The sequence below is a fragment of the Mesocricetus auratus genome, unplaced genomic scaffold (assembly GCF_017639785.1).
Source record: "Mesocricetus auratus isolate SY011 unplaced genomic scaffold, BCM_Maur_2.0 Super-Scaffold_100048, whole genome shotgun sequence".
Lineage (NCBI taxonomy): Eukaryota > Metazoa > Chordata > Mammalia > Rodentia > Cricetidae > Mesocricetus > Mesocricetus auratus.
In genome coordinates, this window is record NW_024429225.1 from 3012843 (window position 1) to 3024197 (window position 11355).

General features: G+C 48.8%; 1 pseudogene; it reads left to right on the forward strand.

Moving 5' to 3' along the window:
• The first annotated feature begins 997 nt into the window (after positions 1-997).
• Positions 998-1799, forward strand: LOC101837751 (annotated as a pseudogene).
• Positions 1800-11355: the final 9556 nt, after the last annotated feature.

Sequence of the window (11355 nt, forward strand, 5' to 3'; positions counted from 1 at the left end):
GAGAGAGAGGTAATAATATATAAATAAGTAACAGAAAAAGAGGAAGTCTGTTCACCATAAAATAACATTCTTACGAAGAAAAGAGAAGAGATACCTGCCATGGCCAGTCAAGAGCAAGGACAAATAATGGGTTACCCTAGGACAGCAAGAAACACACACACACACACATACACACACACACACACACACACACACACACACACACACACACACACACACTTCTCTTTTTTTTCCTTTCTACTAAAACTTTCTTGATGTTTCAACCTGAAAGTGGATGGGCTGGGAAGAGAGATACCATATAGAACACAATGGGTGTTAACTTCTTTGCTCTAGACAAAGGCTGGATTTGAAAGGTTGGGAAATCAGGGAAAAGAGCACAACCAGTACTAACTTGGGAGGTCACATCTCCGGGACTGTCTCTATGGGAAAGGTGGTGAGGTTGTCGGCACAAAGGCTGGTGTCTCCTGGCTTCCAGCTCTCATTTAGGCATCTGTGTGAGCCATTAAAAGAGAGGAGACCAGGACATGGCCTGAACATAGGCAGGCCAAGAAGGGACAGGTGGCCGGTCACCCCACAGTGAGCACCACATTCAGCCTTGACCCAGCAACAGCCAGTGGCCAAGCATTCCTGGCACAGGAAGTAGTGACAGTAGGCAGCAAGGCAGCAGACAGTATGTGCGTAAGAGGTGGCTGTATCTGTTTCACGTTGCTGACTAAGACTCCACTTGGCATCAATGGCAAGAGTTCTCACCCCTGAAGAGCAGGTGAGAGCCAAGAGAACTCTCCACACCTCAAAAAAAATGGCTTATCGTTAAAAGAAAAAATTCATACCAAAGGGTAATAGGGGAGGGGGCAGCACAAAGAAAGAAACAGGGCAACAATTGTGCATTAAATAAAGGCTAGGCCGTGGCTTTGTGCTAGAGCATGTCGATGCCAGACGAATCCCAGGTTCTACGGAAGTTTGTAGAGCTGCTAACCCATTGCTGCCTGAGATAGCAATGGTGGAGAAGCATGTGCGTGAGTTTTCTAGTGAAAGGCATGAGGTGTGAGGGAAGGAGAGCCTTGGAACGAAAAGGAAGAAGGAGAATGATACACTCCGCCTGTGAGCTCATGCTTGCCGCTCCGCCATGGCTGGTCCTAAGGAGGATGCCATCTGCGCCGGTGCCTGCTGCTTGGTGTCTTCCTCAGGAACAGACTCAAGTATGCGGTGACGAAAGACAAGATGAAGATCTCCAACCAGAGCCTCATCGAGGTCGATGGCAAGGTCTGAACTGATGTGGCCTACCGAGCTAATGCCATCGCTATCAACAAGAATAGCAAGAACATCTGCTTGGTCTACGACACCAGGGGTCACTCCACCACGCACCGCATCACATCCGTGAGGCCAAGAACAAACTGTGCATTGTGAGGATGGTCTTTGTGGGTACCAGGGGCATCCCGAACATCATGATGCATGACGTGGACACTGACCACTACCCTGACCCACTCACCAAGGTCAAGGGCACCATGCTCGCCTTGCTGGACACTGGCAATATCACCAATGCCATCAAGTTCAACATGGTTGTGACCAGAGGCACAAATCTGGGGTGTGTCCAGGTCATCACCAACCTGGAGCACCACCTGGTCTCATTCAATGTGGTCCACATGAAGGATGCCAACGGCAATGGCTTTGCCACCCTCCTCTCCTACATCTTTGTGATCCGCAAGGGCAACAAGCTGTGGATTTCTCTTGTTCAGGGAAAAGAAATCTACATCGCCTAAGAGAGAGCCTGAAGGCTGGCAGCCAAGCAGTGGGGATGAAATGGACTCTGGGGGACATGTGGATGGTGGTGATGGTTGTGGTATATTTGTTTATGCTTCAGGTTAAGCAGCTTGTTGAATTTTAAAATGAAGCAAACTTGAAAGAAAGAAAGGAGGAGAGAGAGAGAATACAAACCCATCTTTATTTTATGTGTATTGGTGTTTTGCCTACATGGCAGGCTGGCAGGCAGGTAGGCAGGCAGGCAGGCAAATATCAGGCAGTCCTGAAATGGTTTGTAAGTTCCTCTGATTCCTTTCTCTCAGGAAGCCCCTTCTGCAATACTGAAAGGAGGGATGACATACACACATACTTAACATGCCACCAGGTGACCAGACATAAAACTAGAGCGGTAAGGTTAGCCACCACAGCTGACAATTCAAATGCTAGTCTGTTTTCTGCAGGGTTCTAACCCCTGAGTCTCTCAGCTTCTGGGCCACACCTCCAGGATTCATTCGCCAGGATAACGCCTGTTGGTATCCATCTGCCCTCATAGCTCTTGGGAAGCAACTTGCACTCTTAAGCCTGTGTTTTCTTGTGTTTTGGCAAGACAGATGTTAGAATTTAAGAGATGGAGATGTTTGCCCTCTTCATAATGACACCTCCTCACGGGCACCAGGCAGGAAGAGGATTTTGCTCTTTTCCGGGTGTTATACTGGCGTTGTCTGATACAACAGTACAGGACACTTTTGCCAGTTGTGTTTTTCTTACTCGTTTGCTGTTTGCTTATTCCCATACCAGGTAGCTTGGTTTTATAGAGAAAGGCCTGTGTGTTCTCGTGGCCACTGGTCACATGAGACTGCGAGACAGTCTTTCGGGGGGGACATTTGGGGAACCAAACAAGGTTGGTGTTGCCAGACTGTCTTGGCCATCATTGTACTGACAGATGTCACACCCAGGCTGTCCTCCTGCCCAAGTGGTTGGAGGGAGCCAGGACAGGACTCCAAGGGGACAGTCCAAGGGCACACACAGCCAGGTAGGCAGTGAGCACAAGGCACAGTCAATCTGACACGTTCATGGCCCGTAGCAGGCATGGACCCCCGTAGGTAATCGAAGTCAAGACACTCTGATTGTTCATAATAAAACGAGCTGTGTCTCTTGTAGCAGAGAGCACTGAGGAGGAGGGGAAGGTCGCTGCACTGCAAAGTTCCCTGTGCCTGTGAATGGACTTATCCTCAGGACAGCTTGGTTAAAGGACTGTCGTGCCTGCTACCTTCTTGGCCGTCTCATTCTTAGAGTTCTGTTGGTGCTGGGGGAGGGGGGGGCTCTGACCTCGGTGTAAAAGTGTCTTCAAACAGTGCTCCGTATGGATCCCCAAGTCCTAGTGGCACCAGAGGCTCAGGGCTTCTCGCTTGACTTAATGTGGGAGAAAGGGGACGTGCAGTGTCTTCAGGACGGTGAAGGGTTAGGAGGAGGCCTTACCTCTGAGCTACTCTAGCTCCCAGGGCAGGACAGGCTCAGCGCCTGCTGGGCTCCAGTGTTCTCCGCAGCTCTGAGCTACAGGCAAACAGCAGAGTGCACTGCCCAGTCCATCCCTGCTGCGGCTCCCCTCGGCCGTGGCATTGGCATGGAATGTCCCTGGGCCTCTGCATTGGCGTGGGCCCCTGGAGGAGGCAGTGGCAGGGCACAGACATTCTCTCCTCACCCACATAAATCCTCAGAGGTCTCCCTCTGTGGGCTCATGAAAAAAAAAAGCCTTTATCTAATTCATGGCTCAGGGAATTGAGCTCACAGGCTAGAGGCTTTCTAAGTCACATTTTGAATAATTTCTCAGCAATTCATTACTCAGGGAAACAGGTCCGTTTTGTTCTCAGACTTAACCTAGGAATGCAGCTCTCCTCCTGCCAAATTCATTAACAAAACCTGTGCACCCAGGCCAGTCTCTTAAGAGCATGAAAACTTGCTGATCATTGAAATGTAAATTTTTACCTTTGGCTGGAAGTAGTCTTAGCTTGTTGGAAGTAGCCCTGTCACTTTCAAATGTCCACGATCACTCCAGACCAAGCAGCCATTGTGAGCTAAAGCTCACCATGTGGCAGTCAAGAGAGACGGGCTGGCCAAACGCCTTCTTTCTCACTGGCAGAAGAGAGGCTTCGAACAAGCAGGTCACAGATTGAGAGGTAAAGATCCCTCTGGCTGGCAATAGAAAATGGCCTCAGGCTCAGTCGGGGCCCTCAGGAAGCCAGGAAGCTCAGGCTCCAGTTCACAGCCGGGGCCATGGTTAGGATGGCTGGGTTTTTGCTCTCCAGGCTAGCCCCTGCACACAGAACAGGCCACTCTGAACGGCCGGAGACAGAGCGATTTTCAGAGGACCTCAGAAAAACACAGCTCATGAAGCCAAGGCCTAAGGAGCAGTCTTCAGGAACGGTGCCACCTGACGGAAGTCTCAGTGTGCTCGTTTCTTCTGCGTGTACAGGTGTGCATGGAGGCCAGGGGACAACCTCAAGTGCCTTTCCTCAGGTGCCATCTGCTCTTTTGGTTTTCTCTGTGTGTGTGTGTGTGTGTGTGGTGTGTGTGTGTGTGTCTGTGGTGTGTATGTTGTCTGTGTGTCTGTGTGTGTGTCTGTGGTGTGTATGTTGTCTGTGTGTCTGTGGTGTGTGTGTGTTTGTGTGTGTGTTTTGGTGTGTGTGTGGTGTATGTGTCTGTGGTGTGTGTCTGTGTGGTGTATATGGTTTGTGTGTGTTTTGATGTGTGTGTGTTTGTGTGTCTGTGGTGTGTGTGTGCACGTATGTGTGGTGTATATGGTACGTGTGTGTTTGTGTGTCTGTGGTGTGTGTGTGTGCTCCAGTGCACGTGCAAATTGTACACAGGTTCCTTGGAAGGCACAGGTTGACGTCAGATGTCTCTCTCAATTATCCTCCATTTTGTTTATTGAGGCACCATCTCCAAACTGAGCCCAGAGCTCCAGGATCTGGCTAGGCCAGCAAGCCAGCTTACCCGAAGGATCCCTGGCTGCCTCCTGGGAGTAGCACACAGATCACCAAAGTCGCCTAGCTTTGTTGTGGGTACTGGGATCTGAGCTCGAGGTCTCATACCTGCACAGCAAGTGTTCTACCCTCTGGGCTGTCTCTCCAGACTCTCAAGCAGCTTTTAAACAAAGAGCTCTACAAGAAAGCAAGGAGGAGTATGTGACACAGGCAGATGGGAAAGTCTGATGAAACTCACACAAGTTCAGCTCCACAAAGCTCAGGACAGGCTTCTGCTGCGCATTTCTAAAGAGGCTTCTTTTCCACGCAGCCCTCATCTCCCTCTTCTCCTCCTGTGCTGTTGAGGATCAACGGTGCCTAATGTGCGATGTAACCAGAACACATCTCTGGCGAAGACCTCCAGTGCATCTGTCTCCTTTCTCACACTTCTGCTTCCTGAGGTTCAGGTTGTGATGGCTGGAGCTGCAGCAACCAACTGGAGACGATGAGGGAAAGCACACACAAATCAGAGAGCTCTGCTCTGACGTCTTTGTGCTATTAAACTAAAACTAAGTCACCTCCAGACTTCAAGGATGCAGGAGAAATTTGCCATGTGCTCAAGCCACCGTGATCAGGTCCTTGTCTCTCAGTGGACTGAGAGCATGCCATCCTTGCCAGGTGCCCTGTCTCCCAGAGCCTGGACCGAGCATGGGGAAACCCACCAATGCTCTTGCTCATGTGTCTCCCAAACTGGACCACTATGTGCTTTCAAAGAACAGAAGAGCATCTGATGATGACTCTTTGGTGTCACAGCCTCACCCCCAGGAAGGAAAATGGTTGCTTTGGAAATGTTGTGAAGCTCAGCAGTCAAATTTGAGACAAAGTCCTAAGCTTTGTGTTTCCACACACTCCGTATTTCTCCTCGACCATCTCCAGTGGCCATGGACACTCCCCAGCCGGGCAAAGCTCAGAAAGGCAACCTGGATACTCAGAAACCCTGGTTAAGTTTCGCACTGTTAGGAGCCCAAGAGAGCCTCAGAGCAGGGTTGTAGGGAGGGTCTGCTGGGGTGCAGACCTGGACAGCACCGGCTCCTTTTTATTTCTGCCCTGGAGCTGGCTGTTCCTTTTCTTTTGCTTTGATAAACTGCAAGCGGTTTTAAATTGAGCAATAAATTTCTCTGGGTCTTTCAAAGACCAACCCTTGCCTTTGATTCATTTTCTTCCGTGGCAGCAAAGTCTAGCTGGAGACACACACATGCCACTTAGTGCACATTTAGGCTGGGAGGTGGAAATTTACAGGCCATGCCTCCTACAATGACCTTGTCTTTTTCGTCATCTGAGGTGTAAGCAGAGAGATGACCCAGGGTTGGCATTGTTCAGACAGACCCAAGGGAGAAGATCTTAGCACCAGACACTGAATAGTGAATGATTTATTGGTGGCTTTAAGAAAGTCCTTGAGTAGACTACATTGCCTCCTTCCTTGCTTTGGAGTCAAGAACTGAGTTTTTACTTCAAATCACGATTTTTAATGTACGCACTTTGCTCCGACGTCTGAGATACGGGAACTGAAACGTAAAGCCACCAGTTTCCAGGGGGAAGTGATGAATTCAGCCCTTCTTAACACTAAATCCTGAACTGAGTCCTTGCACAAGTTCTTGATGGGTCCTACACAAAGGACCTCAAGGAGTGCAGCCCGTAGGGTTGTCAGAACAATGGCTTCTAAAGATGGCTGCTTAGCGTGCTTCCTGTTGCTGTGGTAAATGCCACGTCTAAGAGCAACTGGGGGAGGAAAGGGCTCGTTTGGCTTCTAGGTTACAGTCAATCATCCAGGGACTCCAATCAAGAATGAAAGGCGGGAACTCGAAACAGAACCCACGAAGGAATGCCCTTCCCAGCTTGCTCTAAGACTCACGTGGGGCCATCTTTCCTGTACAGCCCAGGCTTATGTGCCCAGGGTTGGCACTGCCCCAAGGGGCTTCTCCCTACTTTTTTTTTTTCAATTTTCAATCAAGAAAATGCCCCCAAAGACACACCAACAGGTCAATCTGATGAAGAAACTCTTCAGTTGAGTTTCCCTCCTCTCGAGTGTGTCAAGTTGACAGTCACGATTAGCCATCACAATGCTGCCTCCCAGAACCTGGAAAGGAGGAATTAAAGTTGCAAATGGAATTAAGATTTCTGGTCAGCTGTCCGGGAATGAGGTTGTCCAGATTTATATACAGAGCTTTAATTTAACCACAATGCTTCTTCTAAGTAGAAGACAGAGGCAGAAGAAAAGTCTACATCAGAAAAGCCTTGCATGAGAAAGACTCAATAGCCATTTCTGGATTTGAAAATGAAGGCAGGGACTGCAAGTCAAGGGGTTCGGTAGCTTCCAGAATCTGAGAGTCAAGAAAAGTGCTTCTCTCTGGAGAGCTCCCAGAAGGAGCTGAGACATGGGAACACTTTGATTTTAGCTCAGAGAGAAGACACATTTTAGACATCTAACTCCAGATAATAATGAATAATATATATACATATATACCATACATAAACATGTGTGTGGATTTAAACTTCCATGTTTGGAGTGGTTTTTTGTTTGTTTGTTTTTTACAAAAGCCACAGGAAATAGTCCCGTTACCCACTCTTTGGATGTTCTACTCTGAGCACAGGCTAAGTCCCTGATAACTGTGTCTGGGGCACTGTGGACGACATCAATAGAGACATGTTTGGGGACACCAGACCTTGAGCAGAAACCCACTTCCCCTTCGGCCTGGGAGCAGGCAGCTGTGAGATAATGTTTACTGAAAACAATTCAGTGCTATAAAGCTCTTGATAGGGCTCAGATAAGGGCTTGCTCACTGAAACACCATGACTTTGACACCCCCTACGGCTAGATGTTCCTTCCTGTTCCCCCTGCTGTTTCTCCCCAATTCTGGGGCCGGAGATTAAACCACCAGCCAGGAGGATGAGAAGTCTGGGAGAGCTGTTGGAGAATTGTATGTAGATGGATGGCAGAAGTCCTTAAAAAGGGAAGGGGGGGGGTTTCTTGGGAGTTCTCCTAAGCCGACTTGGGGTCTCCTCCTAAACTGACTGGGGAAGCATAAAGTTTTCTTAAAGCAACCGACCGATCTCTGTGTCATCTATCCCGACCACCTCGCTACATTCTCGGATGCAGGCTGCACAGCAGGTGCGACAGACATGCACATTTGTCATCCTTTCACTCTTACTCCTCAACAGCTTCTGCTGAGAAAAGATAACTGGTCAAAGCCTGGGTTGTCCCAACCTTCTTCCATGCTGGTTTTCATGTGCTGGTAAGTAATTGGGTGCTCATAACCAGAGGGAAAACTGGGAGGAAGGGAGGCCCAGAGGGAAAACTGGGAGGAGGGAGGCCCAGTGGTCGAGGAGAGGAACCTGTAACTTGTCACTCCTTTCTTGGCTCACAAACACGCTGTTCAAGTGGGACCTTTTTATTCTGAACTTTTATTAGTATATACCAACTCATGCTTAGCACCCTCTCCCCTATCTGCTGATCTCTACCTCTGGTAATTAATGTGCATTATCCACACCGTATTTACATATATTTAAATACGTATACACTCAAAATATTAAATATCATATACGTGTATTTATATAATGCAGGAGAAACGGGCGAGCAGAGCCATAAGAGTGTAGCCCAGGCTGTGCAATGACAATAGGGAGCCCAGGAATGAGCTCAGATACACTGGGTTGAGAAATGCGCACACTGCACACCTTTCTTCCTTGTGAGTGCAGGACCTCTGGTGTCCAAGACCTTGCCCTGGGTATATCATAAAAGGAACACAGACCACAATCACCAGATGCGGCTTAATAACTATTGTAAATGCTCTCTGCCACACGCAGCCCTGTCCTACTGAATGCCATTGGCCTGTGTTCTCAGCTGGCTCTTTCAGCTCACTCTCCCCTCATTTCTTAAGCGTGTTTGTCACGTGCCATAATGATGAGCGAACCAAAATGCTTACAGTCTAGCCCAGCCACAGGAGAGCCAAGGCTGCCCCTTCATCCTCCCTGGAGCCGAAGCCCTCCTCGCTACCACTCTGCAGGGAAAGAGAGAGACTGCCCTGGCCCATTATTCTGAGGCCAATTTTCTCCTTGTCGGAAGAGAGGGGCAATTCCCTCTGTTCCTATATCTAACATGTTCCTGAGAGCCCGGAAGGGAAGACAAAATCCTGTCAGTGGACTCTACCTTCTGCTGTGAAATACTAGAAAAAAACCAACCATTTTCCTGTTTTTTAAAATATCAGTGTACTAAGAGGATTTAAGATGCCCAGGAGCATGGGGGTGGGGGAGACCCTGCACGGAGGTGTGGGGCGGAACAGGATGTCCTGTCATTGTCAGCTCACAGGGGAGGGCTCTCACTGACACTGCCTCCATAGCCTCCCAGGGGGGCATTCACAACTGACAGGGTAGAGAAAGGCCACTTTCATCCGTTGCTAGGCCAGGAGTAGGGCAATCTGGAACTGAGCAGCTTAATGTGGTCTGTGTCTGCAGCCTTACTGGTTAGGAAGGACAAGATTCTGTGTAAACAATGTTCAAACCCAGATATGTGGGAGCCAACTGAGGCTTTCCCAGCAGCTCCCCAGCACTGCCTGGTACCCCAATTCTTTTTTTTAATCCCATATAAACCTTTAAAACCCACAGGAAGGACAGTATATGTAATGTTTTCACACACACACACACACACACACATACACACACACACACACGAAAAGGTCCATCCCAAAGGCCATTGTTTACCAGAGGGAAGGGTGTGATAAGAGCTGGAATTACAATAAGGAGAGATATAAGTACATTTAAAGCATAAACAATGTGATTTTAAAAAAAACAACATCAGAAAAACACCATTAGCAGGAACATCAAGGAAAGTCCTACGTGTGCAGGCTTGCGCCGATTCTAATGAATGTAACTCCTACGCCCATATAAAATGCTTTAAGAGCCCAGAAATAGATGGGTCTCCTCTGCTACAAAACGATTCTTCTTGTTGACTGCCGTGTGACAAATGAAGCCAGGGGTTATTTTCTAAACCATTGGCAACAGATAGCCCAGTCATCACCAGAGAGGCTTCCTGAAACCCCAATTCTTGAATCTCTAAGGACAGCTCCATGTAGCTAACCACTCTGGGGTCCCTGATGTCCTCAGTGAAGCCACGGGCGTCCCCAAGAAGGAGCACTCAGAGACTGAAACTGGGGCATTATGGCTCAAAGTGACTTGCCTGCTGGGGTGGGACTCGCAGAGCCTCTGGCAAGAGAGAAAGGGACAAACCAGCCGCTTCTGCTGTGGTTGATTTGCTACCTTTGCTGCCACCTGGAACAGTGACAGCTTTTACCTTTGCCTGGGAATGCAGCTCACTCAGACCTGAATCAGGATTTGGTAAATACTTGGTTTTCCTTTGCCTGGTGTCAGCCTAAACTATTTATTACCTGGCGGGCAAATGATGCCATTCAGCCGGCAACTTGGAGTACCCAGACATGGCCCGAAGGGAGTGCCATGATAGGTTGCACCCCCTAAGCATCTGGTTGTTAGGGAAAGAAGAGGATGGTCTATGAGCTGGGGTGGCGGTGGGGTCCTAAGAGTACAAAGATTTGTCACTCCCTGCTGCTTCAGGGCCGAGTCTGGTAGCCTAGGAGACCTACATCAGGACTGATGGGGGAACCTTGCACGCTCCTGAAGCACGGGGCAGAGCCCGGGGCAGAACAAATGCTGGCAGAGCAGAGGCTGACTGCTATGTTTAAAGTGCCGATTAGAAAGCCTAAGATCACCACGTGGCTGCAGCCACTGCGTCCGCCCAGAATTAATCACACTCTCTGAGACCAGCATTTTACATTTCCCGATTCCCAAACCCCTACTCAGAATATTTAAAAAGGCCATCTCTTGCTTTTGTCAGGCCCAAAGTCAAGTTGTGGTTTAGTATGGCATCTACCAGGAATGCCTTTTCTTGGCTTAGTCTTTAAGACCTCTCTTTTGCATGTGTTGTTTTGTTTCTGGGAGGGAACATGAAAACGATTTCAAAATCAATAATAAAAGAAACAGGCAGAAAGGGATAAAATCACATGACACTGTGATTCCCCACGATTCTTCTGTTTGACCAATCACGTGACTGCAGTTAACACAGCTCTGCCCACTGTTTCCCCTAGGCCTCCACAGTCTCCATCCCTCCCAGGTTGGCTCATCAGTCATCAAGAGAACAAGGTATGACACATACCTTTAATCCCGGCACTCAGGAGGCAGAAGCAGACCAATCTATGAGTGTGAGGCCAGCCTGGTCTACATATTGAGTTTCAGGAGAGCCAGAGATACATAGTAAGCGTCTATCTCAAAAAAAATCAGAGAGACAGAGACCCCCATTTCCCTCCACTCACACTGACCCTCAGAGAGGTCCCCTGCAAACACACAGGAGAGCCAGCACACATGAGCTCTCACCAGACCCACTTACAAGACCCAGCAGAGGACCGGGATCCATGCAGGTACTGAGGCCTGAACTGTGGTAAGTTCCCAATCACTCCAGCACCGCCACACTGCACCCATGTCTGGATGTGCTGCCTTCCAAAACCACTTAATATTTAAAATGGTCAAAAGACAGCGAGGGCTAAAAGAGAACACCTCACCCTGTAAACCTCCAAAGGGAAATTTAGGT